Below are 21,207 nucleotides of genomic sequence, written 5' to 3'. Positions count from 1 at the left end.
ATTGCTAAGTCTGGACAGGAGAGGGAGGAGATGGGGGCTAAAGATGTGTGGAGATTGTCCATAAGCTGCTGGGTATTAATGGAACGTGTATTCCGATAAGTGTGGTAAGTGGGGGTGTCCCGAGTGAGGAGACAATTCTTGACAGAGAAGGAAAGAAGGTTGTGGTCCGAAAGCGGGAGAGGGGAGTTAGCAAAGTCATGCAGCGATCCGGGATGGGAGAAAACCAGGTCCAGAGTATTCCCGTCCTCATGCGTAGGAGAATTAGTAAACTGTGAGAGGCCGAATGAAAAAAGAAAAAAAGAGTAAAAAGAAAGCATTTGCACTACTAAAGCAGGATGGCACCATTGAAGCTCTAAAAAACTATAGGGAGAAAAATACTTTATCTAAAAAACTAATTAAAGCTGCCAAAAAGGAAACAGAGAAGCACATTGCTAAGTAGAGTAAAACTAATCCCAAAATGTTCTTCAACTATATCAATAGTAAAAGAATAAAAACTGAAAATGTAGGCCCCTTAAAAAATAGTGAGGAAAGAATGGTTGTAGATGACGAGGAAAAGGCTAACATATTAAACACCTTCTTCTCCACGGTTTTCACGTTGGAAAATGAAATGCTAGGTGAAATCCCAAGAAACAATGAGAACCCTATATTAAGGGTCACCAATCTAACCCAAGAAGAGGTGCGAAACTGGCTAAATAAGATTAAAATAGATAAATCTCCAGGTCCAGATGGCATACACCCACGAGTACTAAGAGAACTAAGTAATCTAATAGATAAACCATTATTTCTTATTTTTAGGGACTCTATAGCGACGGGGTCTGTTCCGCAGGACTGGCGCATAGCAAATGTGGTGCCAATATTCAAAAAGGGCTCTAAAAGTGAACCTGGAAATTATAGGCCAGTAAGTCTAACCTCTACTGTTGGTAAAATATTTGAAGGGTTTCTGAAGGATGTTATTCTGGATTATCTCAATGAGAATAACTGTTTAACTCCATATCAGCATGGGTTTATGAGGAATCGCTCCTGTCAAACCAATCTAATCAGTTTTTATGAAGAGGTAAGCTATAGGCTGGACCACGGTGAGTCATTGGACGTGGTATATCTCGATTTTTCCAAAGCGTTTCATACCGTGCCGCACAAGAGGTTGGTACACAAAATGAGAATGCTTGGTCTAGGGGAAAATGTGTGTAAATGGGTTAGTAACTGGCTTAGTGATAGAAAGCAGAGGGTGGTTATAAATGGTCTATTCTCCAACTGGGTCGCTGTGACCAGTGGGGTACCGCAGGGGTCGGTATTGGGACCTGTACTCTTCAACATATTCATTAATGATCTGGTAGAAGGTTTACACAGTAAAATATTGATATTTGCAGATGATACAAAACTATGTAAAGCAGTTAATACAAGAGAAGATAGTATTCTGCTACAGATGGATCTGGATAAGTTGGAAACTTGGGCTGAAAGGTGGCAGATGAGGTTTAACAATGATAAATGTAAGGTTATACACATGGGAAGAAGGAATCTATATCACCATTACACACTGAACGGGAAACCACTGGGTCAATCTGACAGGGAGAAGGACTTGGGGATCCTAGTTAATGATAAACTTACCTGGAACAGCCAGTGCCAGGCAGCAGCTGCCAAGGCAAACAGGATCATGGGGTGCATTAAAAGAGGTCTGGATACACATGATGAGAGCATTATACTGCCTCTGTACAAATCCCTAGTTAGACCGCACATGGAGTACTGTGTCCAGTTTTGGGCACCGGTGCTCAGGAAGGATATAATGGAACTAGAGAGAGTACAAAGGAGGGCAACAAAATTAATAAAGGGGATGGGAGAACTACAATACCCAGATAGATTAGCGAAATTAGGATTATTTAGTCTAGAAAAAAGATGACTGAGGGGCGATCTAATAACCATGTATAAGTATATAAGGGGACAATACAAATATCTCGCTGAGGATGTGTTTATACCAAGGAAGGTGACGGGCACAAGGGGGCATTCTTTGCGTCTGGAGGAGAGAAGGTTTTTCCACCAACATAGAAGAGGATTCTTTATTGTTAGGGCAGTGAGAATCTGGAATTGCTTGCCTGAGGAGGTGGTGATGGCGAACTCAGTTGAGGGGTTCAAGAGAGGCCTGGATGTCTTCCTGGAGCAGAACAATATTGTATCATACAATTATTAGGTTCTGTAGAAGGGCGTAGATCTGGGGATTTATTATGATGGAATATAGGCTGAACTGGATGGACAAATGTCTTTTTTCGGCCTTACTAACTATGTTACTATGTTACTATGTTACAAGTGCCAGGAGCTGGGGGGAGGGAATGGAAGGTTAGTGGTTATATGGATGACGTGTGTGTTGTGTGATTCAGAGTATTCTGTGAGGCGGGTGAAGTTATTAGTGTCTATTTTTTGTGGTGTGTCAGCATTTAAGGTGAATTGGGAGAAGAGTGAGTGTAAGATTTTTGGGGGAGGGGTTTTAAGTAAGGATGTAGGAGTGAATGAGGTGACTGGGTCTATTAAGGTTTTGGGGTGAAATTTTCAGAGAGTTTGGATGGGAAAGAAAGTTGGGATGATGCGAAAGGAAAGGTTGAACGGAAGTTATGTTTTTGGAAGATGAGAAGTCTTTTGTTTTTTGGAAAAATCTTAATTATTAAAAGTGTGATTTTGCCTATTTTCTTATATATTGCAGTGGTCTTTCCGCCGGGGTATATGTGTATGAGGGGGTTAAATAGGATTCTGCTTGTGTTTTTGTGGAATTCTAGAATGGAGAGGGCTAGGAGGGAGGTTTTGGTGAAACGTTTAGAAAAAGGTGGGTTGGGTTTTCCAAACTTTTAGGTGTTTTTTGGTGTAAATATTGTGGTTTTTGTGTTGAGGGTGATTAGGATGGATGTGAAGGTTTCTTGTCTGTGTAGGTTTCTGTTTGGGGCGTATTAATTTCGTTTGAGGTGGCGAGAGAGGGATCTGAGGTATCCGGTTGCTTTTGACGTGCCTAGATGGTATGTGTGGGTTTATAAATTTTTGGTGAAGTATGAGTTGTGTGATGTGGATGTTAGGTTGTTGGGTAATAAGAAGGCTGTGTATAGGATAATTGAATGTAGAGAGACAGAGTGTGGAATAAACATGGTTAGAGGGAATGATATAGAAAAAGTATGGAAGAAAGTGCGGTTGGACGGTATGACAAATAGGCAGAGTGAGATTGTGTGGCAGTCTTTGCATGGAGTGTTACCAGTTAGAGAATTTCAGAGGAATCGGTGGTTAGTGAGAAGTCATATGTGTCCAAGAGGTGGGTGTGGTGGAAGGGAAAGTGTAATACATGTGTTTTGAAATTGTCATTATGCTAGGGAGGTGATTGGAAGAATGGGACCATTGTGTAAAGAATTGTGTGGTGTGAGCTTGTTATCATTCGAGTTGTTCATGTTTGGCTTGGGAATGTGTGATGGAGTGAAGGAGAGAGAATTGTGGTTAATGGTTGCATGTAAAAAGGAAGTATTATGGGATGTGAGGAATGTGTATGTTTTTAAGAGGAAGGAAATTGTAGTAAAGAATAGTCTAAAAGTGATTTTGGGGAAGATGTATGTGTGTTTTTTATGGGATAAAAGGAGAAGGGGGGATGTGGATGCCGAAGGGATTTGGAAGGTGAAGAAGTGGAGATACCATGTATATATGTCTTGATTTGTTTTTTCTGATGTTGTATTAAACTGAAATTTTCCAATGATGATGGGAACAGCTTTTGTGTTTTGGATATGACGCAGCTGTTTGGGATTTTTCTTTGGTCTTGGATTTCTTGACCGTGGATTTTCCCATCTGAGGGAAGCCAAAAAAAAAAAAAGAAACAGCTGTCTGTGGATGGATACCATGTTTTGGCATAGGTGGTTTTCCTTTATTGGATGCTGCCCTTCCCGTGGTTGTTCCTTCCCGGTGAAAGACCTGTCTGTTAATTGCTTGCGTTGAGAAACACGTGATGGTGTCTCCGCGGCTTTTCTACATGCATTTGCATATTTCCCTTTAGGGATGGGGCAGTGTCTGGATCACTACGTTGAGAACCATGTGATGGTGTCTCCGCGGTGTTGGATGTTTTGATCTCCCCGAGGTCATTCATCCTTATGTTTATAGTCTTTTCACTAGGCACTGCTCCTAATAGCCAGTTTCCTACTCCACACTGATGAGGGGCAAATACCTCAAAACAGCTGTCTGTGGATGGATGCCATGTTTTGGCATAGGTGGTGTAACGGGGTCTACCAAGCTGGGGTACCTCTTTCAGTACCACCCCGTGTTTCAGAAGGTCCACTTTGCTTTGGCTGGAGTCAGAATGAGGGATGCTGGCTGGAATGCCTTGATTACATGAGAGCATATAATAGCTGACTGCTTCTACACGTATTTCCAGTCTCACAACACTTTATTCACAGGACACAAAATATATTACACAGATACAGAGGGCAGGCCAATAGAAAAGCAGCAGGCCAGACATACATTACAATAGCCGCAGAGGGCCGGAGCCTGCCGATATTTACTGTGGGAATTACAAAGGTGGGGGGAGGACAGAAGGGGGATATCTTGTCCCCTCTGCCCAGGGGCGCAGCCTGTGGGCTGATGCATCTCACATGGAATCTATTATTCATACATATAACTGCACAACATATTCTGGGTGCTGAGTGGTTCCGTAACACGTAACACGGCTCCCCTTTTCAGCAACGCGATCGGCATACACAGTCTGATCCTTAACAGATCAGTTTGGGGATGACCGAAGTTTATGGTGTTGGTACAAGTTCCGTTTGTCGACTTAGTCCATCGGCATTACCGTTTTGTTTGCCGGGTCTGTAGTGGATGGTGAAGTCCAGAGGTTGTAGGGCTAAACTCCACCGCAGTAATCTGGCATTGTCTCCGGAGACCCGATTAAGCCAGACTAGGGGATTATGGTCTGTTAGGAGGGAAAATTGTCGTCCATACAAATATGGTTGCAACTTTTTGAGTGCCCATACTACCGCCAGGCACTCCTTCTCGATGGCCGCATAGCTTACTTCATGGGGCAGTAGTTTCCAACTCAGGTAAGCTACCGGGTGTTCTTGGCTGTCCGTCCCGACTTGGCTCAGTACTGCCCCAATCCAAACATAGAAGCGTCTGTGTGAACAAGGAAACGTTTAGTTGGATCGGGTGCGGCCAATACAGGGGTATTGGTGAGTGCGTCCTTTAGCTGGCGGAAGGCTTCCTCACACTCTGAGGTCCAGGTTACCTGGTGGGGTTGGTTCTTACGGGTCAGATCAGTGAGGGGCTTGGTTACGCTGCTGTAATTGGGAAGAAATTTCCTGTAATACCCTGCTGTCCCTAGAAACGCCATGACCTGGGTTTTAGTGCGTTGGGTGGGCCATTTGGCTATGGACTCAATCTTGGCTGGTTATGGTCGTTGTTTCCCACTTCCCACCCAATGCCCTAAATACTGAACCTCTGCTTTGCCCACGTGACACTTGTTTGGGTTCAGGGTGATTCCGGTCTTGTGGATCCTGTCCAATACTGTCTCTATGTGATTTAGATGCTCTTCCCATGTCGCACTGTAGATGGCGATGTCATCCAAGTAGGCATAAGCATAATCCTGGAGACCATCCAGAAGCCGGTCAGCCAGCCTCTAGAAGGTCACCGGGGCATTCTTCATCCCAAATGGCATAACTTGAAACTGGAATAAGCCAAACGGGGTGACAAATGCCGACTTGGAAATAGCGTCAGGACTAAAGGGAATCTGCCAGTAGCCTTTGCATAGATCGATGATGGTCAAATACCTTGCCCCCACCAGCCGGTCTAACAACTCATCCACACGCGGCATGGGATACGCATCCGTCACTGTTTTCTCATTGAGCTTACGATAGTCTACACAAAAACGTGTAGTCCCATCCTTCTTGGGCACTAACACTATGGGGGATGCCCAGGGACTATCTGACTCTTCAGTGACCCCTAAACGCAACATCTCTTGTATCTCTTGTCGCATCCCTCCTCGTACAGACTCAGGGACATGGAAGGGGGGTTGTCGCAGGGGGGTCTGATCCTGGGTCTCAACCTTGTGTTGTGCCAGGCAAGTGTACCCTGGTCTCCCCGAAAACATCCTCTGTCGCTGCCTCAACAACTCCTCCACCTGCTGTCTCTCCCGGGGCCTAGGTCTTCACCCAAGTGTACCTGGTCCCATGTTTCAGACTGAGTCCTTTCCCCTAAGACATCAGGCAAGGGAAGTCCGGCTAAATCCTCTGATTCAGGTGCACAGATGGCCACTACCTCTTCAGGGCGCTCCCGGTAGGGCTTCAGCATATTCACGTGGAACATGCGGATAACCCTGGGGTCATCACAATCGGCGACATTATAGGTGGTGTCGGCTATTTTCCCCACTACCTGGTAGGGCCCCTGCCATGCAGCTTGGAACTTGTTCTGCCTAGTGGGCTCTAACACCAGGACCTTCTGGCCTATTTCCAAGGTGCGCTCTCTGGCCCTCCGATCGCACCATACGAGCTGGCGCCGCTGGGCCACCTGCATGTTCCCACGTACAGCCTGGGTCAGCTCCTGTAGGCAGTCCCGGAATTCCAGCACATAGGGTACAATAGGTACCCCTTCTATGATGCCCTCCCCTTCCCAGTTTTCTAGCACTAAGTCTAGGGGACCCCTTACCCGTCTCCCATATACCAGTTCGAACGGGGAGAACCCTGTGGATTATTGGGGCACCTCCAGATAGGCAAACAGGAGGTGAGGTAAGAATTTCTCCCAGTCCCTGTAGGTCCTGGTAAAAGTCCCAATGAGTTGTTTTAACGTCCCGTTAAAGCTTTCACACAACCCATTGGTTTGCGAGTGGTACGGGGCGCTTCTAAAGGACTTTATGCCACACAGCTTCCACAGTTGGTTGGTCACCTCTGCTGTAAACTGGGTACCCTGGTCTGAGATAATCTCCTGGGGAAATCCAACCCGTGAGAAAACCTAGAGCAGGGCAGCCGCCACCATCTCTGCCAGTATGTTAGGTAACGCAACCGCCTCTGGATACCATGTGGCATAATCTACCACTGTCAAAATATACCTTTTCCCTGATGGACTGGGTTTGGCTAACGGCCCTATCAGATCGACCGCTACTCAGCTAAATGGTTCCTCCACAATGGGGAGGGGGCATAATTTGGCTTTGCATCGATCTCCCCTCTTACAAATGTGCTGGCAACTGTCACAGGTCTGGCAGTACTGACGAACATCATAGGTTACCCCCGGCCAAAGAAGTTTTGTGTCAGACGATGCCTGGTGCGACCGACGCCGAAGTGCCCGGCCAAGGGTATGTCATGAGAGATTCACAGTAACTCCTGCCTATACTTGGGAACTACCAGCTGTCGTTTTATAGTGGGGCTCATCCCTGTGTGGTGTTGCTCTGTGATCCGGTAGAGGAGTCCCTGCTTCCATATAAACTGTTCCCCTTCCAGTACCCCTCACCCCTCCTGTGCCTTCCCATGATATCCCTCCAATGAAGGATCCTCAAGTAACTCCCTCTTAAATTCATCTGGGGTGGCCCAAGAAATGTGTCTTGCTATGGGAATACGTGTAGGGCTGGGATGTCTTACCTGGGCCTCCTCTGAGTGTGATTCCTCCTCCGCAGCTCGAGCTTGTCTCCGGGTGGTCACAGGATATGTCTCAGCCAGAGGGGAAACCAAGAAGGCAGACAACATGGGCCCCAAGTCATTTCCTAGCAAGACATCTGCAGGCAAATCCTCCATCAAGCCGACCTCAACAAGACCATCCCCGACTCCCCAGTTCAGGTGAATCCTGGCAGTGGGCAGTTGATGTATGGCTCCCCCTGCTACACGGACTGCCACTGTCTGGTCCGTCTTCTCTTGGTCCCAGACAAGATGAGGCTTCACAAGGGTCAAAGTTGCTCCAGAATCTCTTAGTCCCTGCATGCGTTTCCCATTAACCCACCCGACCTGTCGATGCTGTTGTCGATTATCTGCCCGGGCTGCCTGCACGGGGTCTACTTCATGCAGCACTTCCTCCATCACTTCCACCCCTCGATTAGTCGTAGATCCCAATGCCGGCTCAGCTTTGCCTTGATAGTAGAGTACAGTGGCCCGGCTGAAGGTAGCTGTTCCCTTCTTTGGCCACTGGGTATACTGAGTCCGGTTGGGACATTGTCTTTGCAGGTGGCCCCGCTGATGGCAGGTGTGGCATCGCGCCCCAGGGGAACTGTGGTAGGCCGGGTTTCTAGCTGGTCCCCCTACAATCTTCGGTGGTTTGGGGTCCTCCAGGTCCATTGGTGGACCCTTAGTGACCATCTTTGATCCGGACAACTGAGGCCTCCTGGCGTCATGATGTTCATTGGCCAGACGAGCGGCTTCCTCAAGAGTCATTGGCCGCCTGTCCCGAAGCCAATCCTGTGTCTCAGGGGTTAGTCCATTAAAGAATTGCTCTAACAAGAAGAGCTGGAGGATGTCCTCCTTAGTGGTTGCTTGGCTCCTTTGTACCCACTGTAGAAGTGACCGCCGTAATTTACAGACCCATTCAGCGTGGGTATCGGTTACTCGTTTTATCAGTCCGAGGAACTTTTGGCGGTATGCCTCTGGTGTCAGCGCATACCGGGCCAAGATCACTTCTTTGATCTGCTCATAGTCCATACAGTCCTCATCAGGTACCTTGCGATAGGAGTCCACTGCCCGGCCTGTCAGCTTGCTGGCTAGAATCTGATCCCGTTCCTCCGGCTTCACTTGATGAAGGGCACACTGCCAATCAAAGTCCTGCAGAAAGCCATCAATGTCTTCCTCTGCCTCCCCCAACTGTCGGAAGGCATTATACTGGATCTTTTTGTGGCTTACTGTTGAAGGTACCTGGTCGTAGGTCAGAGCTCCCCCTGCTCACTGACTCTCCTCTCTCCGCTCTGCCATCTCCATCTTGGTTAGCTCTATCCTGGTCCGCTCGGCCATCTTTTCCTTCAGATCAGTACGCACATCAGCCATCAGCTCTTGTATGATCTCTACTGCAGGGTTTGGGCCATAGAACACCAGTCTGTTCTTTACCTCCCTCTGGAATTCAGTCTCCTCCACATTCACATTGGGGGGCGCTGCACTGTCGTGTTCCATGATGGCTATCAAATCCGCTTTTGTTTTGTTGCTGGAGATTAACCCTCGGGCTTCCACCAGATCTTTTAATGTAGTCCTCTTAACTTCTGGTAGTTCTTTTCCATTCATTCCTTTCCTCCTGCAGAAGGGGTATCACATCCCACTGTCTGCCACCAGTGTAACAGGGTCTACCAAGCTGGGGTACCTCTTTCAGTACCACCCCGTGTTTCAGGAGGTCCACTTTGCTTTGGCTGGAGTCTGAATGAAGGACGCTGGCTGGAATTCCTTGATTACATGAGAGCATATAAAAGCTGACTGCTTCTTCACGTATTTCCAGTCTGACAACACTTTATTTACAGGACACAAAATATATTATACAGATACAGAGGGCAGGCCAATAGAAAAGCAGCAGGCCAGACATACATTACAATAGCCGCAGGGGGCCGGAGCCTGCCGATATTTACTGTGGGAATCACAAAGGTGGGGGGAGGACAGAAGGGGGATATCTTGTCCCCTCTGCCCAGGGGCGCAGCCTGTGGGCTGATGCATCTCACATGGAACCTATTATTCATACATATAACTGCACAACATATTCTGGGTGCTGAGTGGTTCCGTAACACGTAACACGTGGTTTTCCTTTATTGGATGCTGCCTTTCCTGTGGTTGTTCCTTCCTGGTGAAAGACCTGGCTGTTCATTGCTTGCGTTGGGAAACTCGTGATGGTGTCTCCGCGGCTTTTCTACATGCATTTGCATATTTTCCTTTAGGGATGGGGGCAGTGTTCTGGATCACTGTGTTGAGAAACACGTGATGGTGTCTCCGCGGTGCTGGATGTTTTGATCTCCCCGAGGTCATTCATCTTTATGTTTATAGTCTTTTCACTAGACACTGCTCCTAATAGCCTGTTTCCTACTCCACACTGATGAGGGGCAAATACCCCGGAACAGCTGTCTGTGGATGGATACCATGTTTTGGCATAGGTGGTTTTCCTTTATTGGATGCTGCCCTTCCCGTGGTTGTTCCTTCCCGGTGAAAGACCTGGCTGTTCATTGCTTGTGTTGGGAAACTCGTGATGGTGTCTCCGCTGCTTTTCTACATGCATTTGCATATTTCCCTTTAAGGATGGGGGCAGTGTTCTGGATCACTGCGTTGAGAAACACGTGATGGTGTCTCCGCGGTGTTGGATGTTTTGATCTCCCCGAGGTCATTCATCCTTATGTTTAATGACTGACTTCTGGACATCTGTCAAGTTAGCAGTTTTCCCCATGATTGTGGAGCCTACTGAAACAGACTAAAGGCCCCGTCACACACAGCGACGCTGCAGCAATACAGACAACGATGCTGATCGCTGCAGCATCGCTGTTTTGTCGCTGTGTGGTCGCTGGGGAGCTGTCACACAGACAGCTCTCTCCAGCGACCAACGATCAGGGGAACGACTTCGGCATCGTTGAAACTGTCTTCAACGATGCCGAAGTCCCCCTGCAGCACCCGGGTAACCAGGGTAAACATCGGGTTACTAAGCGCAGGGCCGCGCTTAGTAACCCGATGTTTACCCTGGTTACCAAAAAAAACAAACAGTACATACTCACCATCTGATGTCCGTCAGGTCCCTTGCCGTCTGCTTCCTGCTCTGACTGAGTGTCGCCGTACAGTGAGAGCAGAGCGCAGCGGTGACGTCACCGCTGTGCTGTACTTTCACTTTCACTTTGCGGCGCTCAGTCAGTGTGGGAATCAGACGGCAAGGGACCTGACGGACATCAGATGGTGAGTATGTACTGTTTTTTTTATTTTACATTTACGCTGGTAACCAGGGTAAACATCGGGTTACTAAGCGCGGCCCTGCGCTTAGTAACCCGATGTTTACCCTGGTTACCAGTGAAGACATCGCTGGATCGGTGTCACACACACCGATTCAGCGATGTCAGCGGGACCTCAACGATCAAAAAACGGCCCAGGCCGTTCCGACACGACCAGCGATCTCGCAGCAGGGGCCTGGTCGCTGGTACATGTCACACATAGCGAGATCGCTACTGAGGTCACTGTTGCATCACAAAACTTGTGACTCAGCAGCGATCTCGCTAGCGATCTCGCTATGTGAGACGGGGCCTTAAGGGACCTTTTTTAGCTCTAAGGAAGCCATTGCAGGTGTTTTTTGTTAATTATTCTAATTTGCTGAGATAATGACTTTCGGGCTTTCATTGTTTGTAAGCCATAATCATCAACATTGACAGAAATAAACACTTAAAATAGATCACTCTGTTTGTAAGGACATTATATAATAAATGAGTTTCACTTTTTTGCATTGAAGAACTGTAATAAATTCACTTTTTCTTGAAATTCTTATTTTATGGGAAGCACCTGTATATCAACACTTGTACTGCTGTGATATACAAAATGTTGGGTGCTCTACAAGGACTTGGTGCAAATGTATATCTGAGCATCTTTATGATGCTAAAAATCCCAGAACTCGCAGTCGCAGGGGCATCACAACATTTTGTCAATTGCCACAGGGGTGATGTTAGTTCATGTAAAGTCCATGCGCTTGAAAAAATACTACAATTGAAACGTGGTGGGGACAGATCCAGAACCCTTCACATGAAAGAAGCCCAATGGATACAAAAACTAGATATTAGAGTTCTTATGGGCATGAATAAAAGGACAGACTTGCTATACATTTACTGACTTATTCTATGGGATAATGAGCATTCTCATGTGGGAATGTCTGGGGGGGAGGGAAAGAGGTTTGGTAAGAGAGGTACATTTTTCTCTTCATTTTCTTAAACTCCCTTATTTATTTTAGGGCTACTTTGAGTATAGGAATACTCTGACCAGTCGGTTTGTAATGCGTAAGGCCTTTAGTTTCTCTGGTTACTTGCCTTTTTTCTAAACTAATGGTTTTATACCATAATTTTACTCATGTTATACATTAAAGATTTTTGTATTTAAACATATATTCACTGATGAATCTTTTGCTGGATAAATTTCCTTCTTTGATACTGCTCGTTTGCTGCTAACACGAACTTCTTTCTGTGCACGGCCATTGGATTCTACTGCGGTGAGCTGGATTTTTTCTACAGAGTTTTTTTTCTTCATACACCATACTGCCATTGTTGCCACATGTCCTTTACAGATCATGAATCTATGTGTGGCGACTTCACAACCTAGTACTTTAGGCTTCATGAAATTATTTTTCGTTCTGATTGAAGGTGTGGATGGTCATTATTTAAAAAAATAAATATAAAAAAGTAATAAAAATAAAAAAATAACCATAAGAGGTAAAGCTATTGCAACTGTTTGATTTGGATAATTTCACAATTGAGTGGGTAAATATTCAATTAAAAATTGGTTACATTTCTTAACAAAATTTATATGCAAATTAAACATTATATTTTTTTACCAAAATGTATGCTAAATCCAAACATGGCAAGGGCGATGAACAAGCAGAGCAATAGAGCAATAGAAATGAACTATTTTTACGGATAAAAATGTGGTTGCCGCTAGCAGCAGTTCTAACACCACCAGTTTTGTTGGCAGCAAATGTACCGGTAGTGGTATTACTAAATGCAAGTCACATTTGGCATCCTTTGCCTCTGGTCATGGTTGGGAAGTACGGAAGGTGTGATGAAGAATATGTCTCATCTTTCTTCTCCAGGACAGCTGATGATGTTGCATCTGAAAGTGATATCAACAACGGTTTTCAACGCGCTGCTCGGTCCACCTCCTCCGCCGCCATACCAGTTAAAATTATACATAACTGAATTTCCAATCCATCAATGACATCTGTTTACTATTCTGCCCCCAAATTTCCCAACCTGCACCATCCTGATGGCTAAGGAACATTCTATAGCACTAAAATTTCTTCCAGTTGATATTTTAGAAGTCATGAACAATTAGCCTTTGTTCTTGGAAGACATGGTGCATGATGATAGGGACAACACAATAGTAATGCCAATCTGTGTTGCAAGCTCCATGTGGCAAGGCTGCATGGACACTGTTTGTGCTAGTAGCAATTTGAGCCATCTTCATTGTAATCCTGTCTGTGATGATACTGAGACAGCAGAAAACACTTCTGTACAGAACAGAAAGTTTGAGTCTGACATTAAGTCTGGTGGCCACGGTGAAAATTGCAAGAGTTTAATATTTTTATATACATGGTGAGATGCCGATTACCTTTTAAAAATGAATGATAGAGGAAATGTATAGTATTATGATTAGATAGTGAATGTATGAAATATTTTTAACTTCACTGTGTGCAAGTGGATAAAGTAAATTCTCCATTAAATATAATTTTTCTAAGTCAGGAAGAATAGCAAAGCTGCCTCATGATATTAATATGGCCAAATCAACAGATGCAGATGACATACACCCTCATTTTAGTAAAGAATAAGATCTGATATGTGATAGTGTGTCTGAGTGCTGAGACTCACGTCTCTAAAACAGAGAAAAAATAGTGCTCACACATGCACCATGCCCCTTCGTTTTTGTTTGGGTTCTGCCTTGCTTTCCTCAAGAATAGAGCAATCAGTTTGACAATTTCATAAAAAGTCAATTTATCTATTTATAGTTAAGAAAAAAAGCAGCTGGAGGTTTATCTAATACCTTTCTACGAATGTGTTAATGGTCAGTGAAAAAATGTTTCTCAGTATTTATTAAGTCATAAAATCATAGAATGGTAGAGTTGGAAGGGACCTCCTGGGTCATCTAGTCCAGCCCATTGCACAAAGCAGGATTCACTAAATCATCCCAGACAGATGTGGAACGCCCGCCAGGGCCGTGGGGTACTCGCTACCGGGTCCAGTACTTAAAGGGGATGTCTTAAAGGGGAAGGTTTTTTAAGGGTTTAATAAAGTTTGTGTTCGTGATGCCACCTGTGGTATTCGGTCAGTGGGGACCGACGCTGCTTAAAGGTGTCCTCTGGGGTGATGTTATGGCAGCTAGATGGTATAACTTCCCACAAGTGAAGTAGGGTCCCAGGGCTCCCTGTGTGTAGATGAAGATTATGCGTGGTGCAGTAAAAAATGGAGGACACAGGTTTGCAGTCTCTTTACCTGGTTTACTGTAGCTTCAGGCAACCGCAGTCCAGGGCACCAGATCATAGGTACAGGCAGGGTCTGGCTGGCTTGGAATTGAATCCATAGTCACCTTTACCAGGTGGAGAAAGCCTTCCTCAAAGTGTGGTGGTGTTGTAGTCCCTTACTGCCTATAGCTTCTGATAAGGTCCTCACAGTTTTTCTCTGTCCCCTTTTGGTTTAGGACACAAACCGTTATGACAGGTGACTCGAGCCTTTTTGCAGGGTCTCTATCACGACCCGGGCTCTATATGCCGCTGTGGCTCCTGGGTATTAAGGTGGACAGGTGATTTATAATCCAGCTGTCCTGCCGGTTTCTGCTGTGCCTCCTAGAGTCCGACACAACCTCGGTCTTCCGGCTACCAGAATCTGCGCTCTGCCAGGGAGGTAGCCCAGTCACAGCTATCCTTCCCTGGTGTCTATCTCCTGTGCTTTGCTCTCCTGCACACTTTCTACAAAACTGTCCTTTCCTTCTCAGTTCTCTTTCTCCAGGAGCTGCAGCAACTCTGGCTACACAGCCCCTTCAGTCTTTCTGACACTCATTTTTGACTGCTCTCTTCCTGTCCTCCTGACAGACTTCTTCCCTCCAGACCAGAATGTATTTATAGGGGAGCTCCCCTTAATCTGGGTTCAGAGCTCCCTTTTCCTGCCTCCAGTATGAACATGTTGTGTGTATGTGATTACCTGATAAAAGAGATCTTTCATCGCTTTCAAGTGTGACATCACTCTCCCCGAGAGGAAAGCAATGCCACTGTGAGAACCAGGACCCTGGGGCACCACAGATGTCTCTCCAGCCTCTGTTTGAAAACTTCCATTGAAGGAAAACCCGCCACCTCTCGTGGCAGATTGTTTCACTCATTGATCACCCTAACTGTCAAAAAGCTTCTAGTCTTTCGTTGTGCAAATGAGAATAAAGATGATCCTTCTAAAATGTGACAGCCCTTGAGATATTTGTAGACATCTATGAAGTCACCTCTCAGTCTTCTTTTTTGCAAGCTGAACATTCCCAAATCCTGTAAACGTTCCTCATAGGAAATGGTTTGCAGAAAAGTCACCATTCTGGCCTCTCTTCTCTGAGCTTGCTCCAGTTTGTTGATGTCTTTTTAAAATGTGGTGCCCTAAACTGGACATAATATTCCAGATGAGGTCTGACCAAAGAGAAGTAGAGGGCAATAATGACTTCACATGATCTAGACTGCATGCTTCTGTTAATAAATCCCAGAATTGTATTTGCCTTTTTTGCTGCTGCATCACACTGTTGACTCACGTTCAGTCTGTGCCCTATAGCCCTATTCCTCCCATTCTGTATATGCTTTTCTTATTTTTATTGCCTAAATGTAGTACTTTGCATTTTTCCCAGTTAAAAAAACATTATGTTAGTTGCTGCCCACTTCTCCAGTTTATTTATATCTTTTTGAATCATCTCTCTCTCTTCTCTAGTATTAGCTATCCCTCCTAGCTTTGTGTCATCAGCAAATTTAATCAGTTTACCCTCACTTCCTTCATCTAAATCATTGATAAAGATGTTGAATAATACAGGACAGAACCCTGTGGTACCCCACTTCCAACTGGATGTGCAGCCATTTCCGACCATTGTTTGGGTCCGATCACAAAGCCAGTTATGAATCCACCTAACAGTTGCCTTGTCCATTCCATACTTAGTCATTTTTTCAATAAGGATTGTGTGAGATACTTTGTCAAATGCTTTGATTAAGTCAAGATATACTATATCTACAGCATTTCCCTGATCCACCCAGTCAGTGATTCTATCATAGAAGGAATTTAAGCTGACATGACTTATTATTTACAAATGCATGCTGACTCTGTTTAATTTCTTCATTCTTATCCAGGTACTTGCATATATGTTGTTTAATAATTTGTTCAACGATATTTCCTGGTATAGACGTAAGACTCGCCGGCATATAGCTCCCTGGGTCCACCTTCTTCCCCTTTTTGAACATAGGAACAACATTTGCTCTTCTCCAGTCTTCTGGGACTTCTCCTATTCTCCAAGAATTTTCACAGATTATGGAGAGTGATTCAAAAATGTCTTCTGCTATCTTCTTCAATACTCTGGGCTGTAATTCATCTGGACCTGGAGACTTGGATTCATTTATGTTAGCTAAATGTGTCCTCACTATCTTTCTGTTTATAGATATCCTGGATTCTTCTATTCCCTTAATAGGATAGTGAAAATCAGTTGATGCTACATTTCCTTTCTGAGAGAAAGCAGATGCAAAATAGGAATTTAAAAGTTCAGCCTTCTCAATATCCTTTCTTACCATTTCATCATTTCCATCCTGTAAAAATCCTATAGCATCTTTGACCTTTCTTTTACTTTTGACATATCCCCCAAATCCTTTTTTATTGGCTTTGATGTCTCTTGCAAGCCTTAATTCATTGTCAGCTTTAGATAATGTGATTCATACCTTGCAGGTTCTGCAGACAGCATTATATTATTCTTTAGATATGCCTCCCTCTTTCTATTTGGTAAACATTTCTTTCTTCATTTTTAGCATGTGTTTAAGTTCTGTGTTCATCCATCCTGGTTTCCTTAAATGCTTCCTATTCTTCCCTCTTTTGGGAATTGTTAATGATTGTACTTTGAGAATCTCATTTTTCAAGATTTCCCATCCTTCCAGGACATTTTTGTCCTTAAGGATATCCAGCCATTGTATCCCTCCAATTCTCTTTTGGAGTCCCTTAAAATCTGACTTTATGAAATCTAACCTTGATGTCTGAGTCTTCACAGGTCTTCCTACTCTAGGTATCCAAAATTCTAAAATAGCATTGTCGCTACCTCCTAGGGTCCCAGCCACTCTTACCTCCGCAACCATTTCCTCCCTGATTATAAGGATTAGATCCAAGGTAGCAGAGCCCCTTGTTCTCTCTCCTACCTTTTGGCAGATAAAATTGTCAGCAAGAGAGGATAGGAATTTGCTTGGCCTGTTAGTTTTGTCTAAGAGAGATTCCCAACAAATGTCTAGATAGTTGAAATCTCCCATGACAACTATGTCATATTTTTTTGAGAACTTGACCATTTGATGCATAAAGAGTTCAGCCATATCTTCAGCTTGCACAGGCGGCCTGTAGTAAATGCCTACAATGGTGTCCTTTTTATTGTTCTGTCCTTTTATTCTTACCCAAACAGCTTCCACCGAACTCCCAGTCTCTGAAGCTTCAATCTCTGTGCAGATATACTCTATTCTAACATACAATGCAACACCTCCTCCTCGTTTATCAAGTCTGTATCTTGCAAATAAGTTGCAGCCTTCTAGCCTTGTATTCCAATCATGTGTATCATCCCACCAAGTTTCAGAGACTCCAATTGCATCATATTTCTTTTCCTGCATTAGTAGTTCCAATTCTCCTTTTTTGCTGCCCTTTCTTTGTGCATTTATATATAAACATTTTAGTTTGTGGTTGGTTTCTCTTTCTCCAATATTTTTATTATTTAGATTTTTTGTCTTTGTTCTTCCCTTCCACTTAATAATGGATAGCAAATAATAACAAATAATAAATAATAATAACAAATAATAGCAAAATTCTCAATAGTATTTGTCAGGTGTATGGCTTTTTCTAGCCTTTTACTTCCCTTCCCATATTGTTCTAGTTTAAAGCTCTCCTGATGAGTGTAGCAAGGCGACTTCCAAATAGATGTTTTAAAAATGTAGCAGGGAGAGTATCCAAATATAATAAAACATAACCTCATAAAACAGTTCTCAAATGGACATACAAAACACATAAAAACCACATAAATAAAGTGCTCGTGCCAACCAGTGCTCTAATTTAAAAGTTGGTTTGGTCTCACCAATATATGCAGATGGATAGCCACAAACCGGATTCCTTACAACCTGTATGGCAGGAATAGTGGGGGTCCAGGTAGCAGGGTAGGGTATGGGATACGGGGTTCTTACCCTAGACCCCTGTCTTGTTCCTGCAAAACTCCTGTCCTAACAAGTCCAGGCCCCAAGTAGGCCATGCTATTGGCACCCCCACCTCAAAAGTAGGATCATATATCTCCCATCTCTCACATCGTGTTGCTCCGAGGGTCTCAGGGAAGCACGCAGGGAGCCCCTCTCTGCGCAATGCTTCCCTATGCTGCCGGAATGCTGTGATCAGGTTTGATCGCAGTGTTCAGGGGGTTAATGTGCCAGGAGCGGTCCGTGACTGCTCCTGGCACATAGTGCCGGATGTCAGCTGTGATAGTCAGCTGACACCCGGCTGCGATCGGCCGCGCTCCCCCCATGAGAACACAGGAAGTTCTGAAGGAGAAGAGGCCCATCAGTGTGGCACGATTCAATGCACTGCAACACAATTGACTCAGTGGTTAAGAAAATCTTAGAATTTACAACAAGTCTAACTATACAAAACTGGTTCAACTACACTGCAGACATGTCCAGAGAAAATGAAAAGCTGACCAGTGGAAAAGAATATTTGCTCAGTGATATAGCAGAGCTGAGTTTGTCATAAAATCCAATGCTGAAGAGACCGGCGATATAGCAGAGTTACTCAGAGATATTGCAGAGCTAGTTTTGTCAGAGTGCAAAATCGTCTTGACCAGTGGTATAACAAATTCACCCAATAATGTATCAGATCTGAGTTTGTTGTAAAATCCAAGACTGAGCTGTCCAGCAGTATAGCCAGTATTTTTTTGTCAAAGTCCAAGGCAGAGCTTGCACAACAACATGGCAAGATGGAGCAGAGGTGGATTAGTCAGGAGGTTAAACTCAGAAGCAGTCCATCATAGTGGTGTAGATTCCAACTACCTAGATACTCAGGCCTACCACCTGAATAAGCCTATAAGACTTCGGAAAGAGAAGTCAGATATGCATGTTGAGCCACAAGAACTTGACACAGTGAGGAACAGAGAGAGCTGGCCAAAGGAGGAGAAAGAAGCTCCAGGTTCTTTAGCTGGCCAGAGTTGCAGTTTCATCCAGGCCTAGTACATTATTGTGCACAAATGCCGCATTATCACAAGAAGAGATTAGTATTACACTCCACAGTATTTCATAGATTTTACACTTTTAAAATACTGACAGTGTATTATTTTCAAAGAATGTCTTTAATCTGTAATACGCTTATTCTAAGGAAGGATGTTAACACTTAAGTAAGAAATTATATTGATATTATTATAGTTAAAACAGCTTTTAAAACCTTCATATCATTTCAGTGGAACATTGTGCGACATTCTGCTGGATCCGACAATAGATATGCTTCATGAATGTGAATTGATGCAGAGACAATATATGCATCATGCCTTTAATATTGATGAACACTGTGATACTCAATTGTAGAGAATCCTGATAGTGTCCTGAACGCTTTTACATGGCTCAGCTGTTGGTCTGCAGCTTCTAATAGCAATTCTAATGTCTGATCATGTTGACCACATTGCATTGCAAAGCATTTGCTTTCTTCCTGCCAAATAGCCTACGAGATGAATGCCAGATTTATAAGATATTGTACTGTTTTTATTCAGGATGTAAATTGCATCAAAAATGGCTTTGTATTTCCTGGCATTCAAACCTCTGCATTAATGATTGGCCAATGTGATTGTTGACTGCTCATGGTCTTAGTGATTAGAAATGGCATTTTTTGTTTTCATGAAATTACATTCATTCACAAGCCAAGGCTGTCATAATTTTTCAAATGGTCAAATAACTTATTATTTTTCATTTCATTTAGTGACTATTCCACAAACTTAGATTTATAATCTTGGTTGAAATGAGATGAAGAAATATGTTGAATATCATTCAACAGAGAGAACACTTACATATTAAATAGATATATTATTGCAGAATAAACTATAATTTATAAACAGAGAAAAGTAAGGATAAGTTCCCATGATCAGTGATTGTTTAGGCATTCATGCAGCAGAATTTCACCATAAATCCAGCATGAATGTTCCAATGAAACTCCGATGTAGTCCAAGTTCTCCGAATCTTGCACCAACAACTGTGAATACCAGTAAAGTTCCTGCTATTCATAGGCGCAGGGTACTGACCACAATGCTCATCAACATTGCTGGATAACACGGAGATCAGCGAGACCTGGAGTATTGAAGTCAGTACCCTGCACCTGTGAAAAGCAGGAATTTTACTACTATTCACAGTTGACGGAGCAACATTTGGGGAACATGGTCTACATCAGAGGTTCGTGGGAACATTTTTACAAATAAATTTGGTGAACTGTCTCTTCTGTTCATTTCTGTCTTTTTATGTTTATCAGGTTTTCCATTTCAGAACTACAGTGGGTACTGAAAGTATTCAGACCCCTTTAAATTTTTCACTCTTTCATCGCAGCCATTTGGTAAATTCAAAAAAGGGTTTTTTTTCTCATTAATGTACACTCTGCACCCCATCTTGACTGAAAAAGAACAGAAAACTGTAATATCACATGGTCATAAGTATTCAGACCCTTTGCTCAGTATTGAGTAGAAGCACCCTTTTGAGCTAGTACAGCCATGAGTCTTCTTGGGAATAATACAACAAGTTTTTCACACCTGGATTTAGGGATCCTCTGCCATTCTTCCTTGCAGATCCTCTCCAGTTCTATCAGGTTGGATGGTGGACATTGGTGGACAGCTATGTTCAGGTCTCTGCAGAGATGCTCAATTGGGTTTAGGTCAGGGCTCTGGCTGGGCCAGTCAAGAATGGTCACAGAGTTGTTCTGAAGTCACTCCTTTGTTATTTTAGCTGTGTGCTTAGGGTCATTGTTTTGTTGTAAGGTGAACCTTCAGCCAATTCTGAGGTCCAGAGCACTCTGGGAGAGGTTTTCATCCTGAATATCTCTGTACTTGGCCGCATTCATGGTTCCTTCAATGACAACAAGTTTTCCTGTACCTGCAGCTATAAAACACCCCCATATCATGGTGCTGCCATCACCATGTTTCACTGTTGGGATTGTATTGGGCATGTGATGAGCAGTGCCTGGATTTCTTCACACATACCACTTAGAATTATCACCAAAAAGGTCTATCTTCATCTCATCAGACCAGAGAATCTTATTTCTCATACTCTGGGAGTCCGCCATGTTTTTTTTAGCAAACTCTATGCAGGCTTTCATATGTCTTGCACTGA

Source organism: Ranitomeya variabilis, chromosome 1, assembly GCF_051348905.1.
Source record: "Ranitomeya variabilis isolate aRanVar5 chromosome 1, aRanVar5.hap1, whole genome shotgun sequence".
Taxonomy (NCBI): Eukaryota; Metazoa; Chordata; class Amphibia; order Anura; family Dendrobatidae; genus Ranitomeya; species Ranitomeya variabilis.
The sequence above is the reverse complement of the archived record's forward strand: the minus strand, read 5'-3'. Positions refer to the sequence as shown.